At 38.4% G+C, this 2,437-nt stretch overlaps 1 pseudogene; it reads right to left on the bottom strand.

Annotated features, from left to right (window-relative positions):
- Nucleotides 1-659: 659 nt before the first annotated feature.
- LOC138159840 (large ribosomal subunit protein uL10 pseudogene) lies at nt 660-1,654 on the bottom strand (annotated as a pseudogene).
- Nucleotides 1,655-2,437: the final 783 nt, after the last annotated feature.

Here is a 2,437-nt window from a genome sequence, read left to right as displayed (position 1 = left end):
AATATTGTTATACCTCAAGAAATAGGGAGACCTAAGGAGAGGGAGAGAGATGGGGGATTAGCCTGTTGGTGAAATAGTCAGAACACACACAACATTCATCAGTTAAATTCACAGCCTTATATGGGCACAGCTCATGGTGCCCCAAAACAATTCTAATAATAACATCAAAGATCAATGATCACAGATCACCATAACAGATACAATAATAATGAAAAATTTTGAAACACTGAGAATTATTAAAATGTGACACAGACATCATGTGAGCACATGCCATTGGAAAAATGTCACCAATACACCATGCTTGAGTCAGGGTTGCTAAAAATCTTCAACTACATATGCCTTTATTTCTGTGGAAGCCAGGTTTCAGTTAAATCAGAATGGTAGAAAGGACATGAAAAAAGTGCCCAAATGTGCATATTTAAAGTGAAATAAAGTTTATGAAAGGTTACATAGTGAAAGAGGTTACTAGAATTATGAACTTGAGTAAAGTGGATTAGGGCATAATTAGGAATAAGCTAAATAGCAGTGGGGGAGAGTGCAGGGAAAGGTTGTAGAAGAAGGGATATGTTTTAGAGTAATGATTTGATTCTATTTTTAAATGAACTCTTTTCTTTCTTTGTTTCACAAATAATACCTTCTGACATAACTGTATCTTTGAGCTAACCTAACAGACCAAATACCATATCTTCATCAGATTTTCCTTATTTTTCTTTCACTTTCACCTTTGTTGAAGCTGCAGCAGCTGAAAGCATGGCCTCAGTGGCAGTGACTGTAAATACAGAAGAGTCAGCAAAGAAGGCCTTGGCCCTTTCAGCAAATGGCAAGGTATACTTAACCTTCACAACCATAACCAAGACCTCCTTGTACCCACCGATGACACAGTGTGGTACTGATGCAACAGTTGGGTAACCAGTCTGTAGATTAACATTAGCAATGTTACAGATACCATCTAAGAAGTGAATGTGAAAAGTCTCCTTCCTGATGTTCAACACTTTAAGGCTGTAGATGCTGCCATTGTCAAATACCTGCTGAATGATCAACCCAAAGGAAAACAGAGACATATTGAGTATATTCATTAATGTGGCTTTGCTGGCCTCTACTTTGTCTCCAGGCTTTCTTTGCTCAAAATTCCTTGAAATCTTGGTGGTGATATCCAAAGCCTGGAAGAAGGAAGTCTTTTCTAGGACCCAAACCAGTCTTCTGAGCTGGTACAGTAATATCATGTGGGGCAATGGTGCTGGCATGGACAGCAGCTGGTACATTTTTGTCCAGAAGCATATCCCTGGTCTCAATCAGATCTTCCTCATTGAACACAAAGCTCATATTCTCCTGGATATGAGATAGTAATTTCTCCAAAGCAAGATTGTTCCCTAGATGCCCATGAATCACTTTTGCACATCATAACAATATTGTGTTTTTATTTTTATTTTTGCTTTGCTATGTTTCCTTTTCCCCATCAACACTAAGACTGTGGAAGAACATCCAGATCTACTACATCTCCTTGGAGCACATATTGTCTACTCCCACAAAGAAGCACTTTGGTTGATTATCTAAAGTTTGATTTCCAGGTAGCCTTGTATTCCATGGGTATCTCAAAGGTCTTTTAAGGATTGCCACATGAGGTTTAAAGATAATGTCACTTACATGAGTTCATCTGGGGAGAGCCTAGGGCAGTGATTTTTTTTAATAATAACATTTATAGAATGTTTTAAGATCCACAAACTTTTCCAGATCATTCCTGTAAATTAGATCTACAAATACTCATAATCCCATTTTCCAGATGATATTTTAAGGATTAGAGACATATAGCACATCTTGCAGGAGTTTGTGACCCTGGGTAAATGTCAGAACCAATATGTGAATCTAGGTCTCCTGTCTCCAGGTATAACATTCTTTCTCAGACACTAGCTACCCGAGGCATGTGGAAATCTGGGAGAGAGGCAGGAAACAATTTAGTTCATAGAGAAACATCTTGTCTGAATGACTACCATCCATCCAGTTGAAATATTGGTGGGAACTGCTTTGGATTTCAAGGATAAAGAAACAAAATGCTTTCTTCTCAGTGGAGAAGCAGACAGTGTGGGGTCAGGAAGAAACGGTTATATATACCATCAGATATGTTGGCTTTGAAGGTTGGCTTTGCTTCATTGTTTTTATTTTTGTAAGAGAGGACTCCATGGGGAAGAGAACAAGTTTTGGGAAGTGGCTCTGTCAGTCATTGTTAAATAAGCATTTATTAAGTATTACCCATATGATAAGCACTGTGCTGAACGCTGAGGATACAGGAAAGAGAAAAGGCAATCCCTGCTCTCAAGAATCTTATCATCTAGTGGAGGAAGACAACATACAAAAAGAAAGCAGAAAATAAGTGGAGCAGGGAGGGAAGAAGGCATCTAGTATTGAGAACATGATGGAGAAATCCAGAGGAGTTCATTTG

This window comes from Petaurus breviceps, unplaced genomic scaffold (assembly GCF_028583685.1).
Source record: "Petaurus breviceps papuanus isolate PSGF00001 unplaced genomic scaffold, PetGlider_PUasm1.0 178, whole genome shotgun sequence".
In the NCBI taxonomy this organism is placed as follows: Eukaryota; Metazoa; Chordata; class Mammalia; order Diprotodontia; family Petauridae; genus Petaurus; species Petaurus breviceps.
The sequence above is the reverse complement of the archived record's forward strand: the minus strand, read 5'-3'. Positions and strand labels throughout refer to the sequence as shown.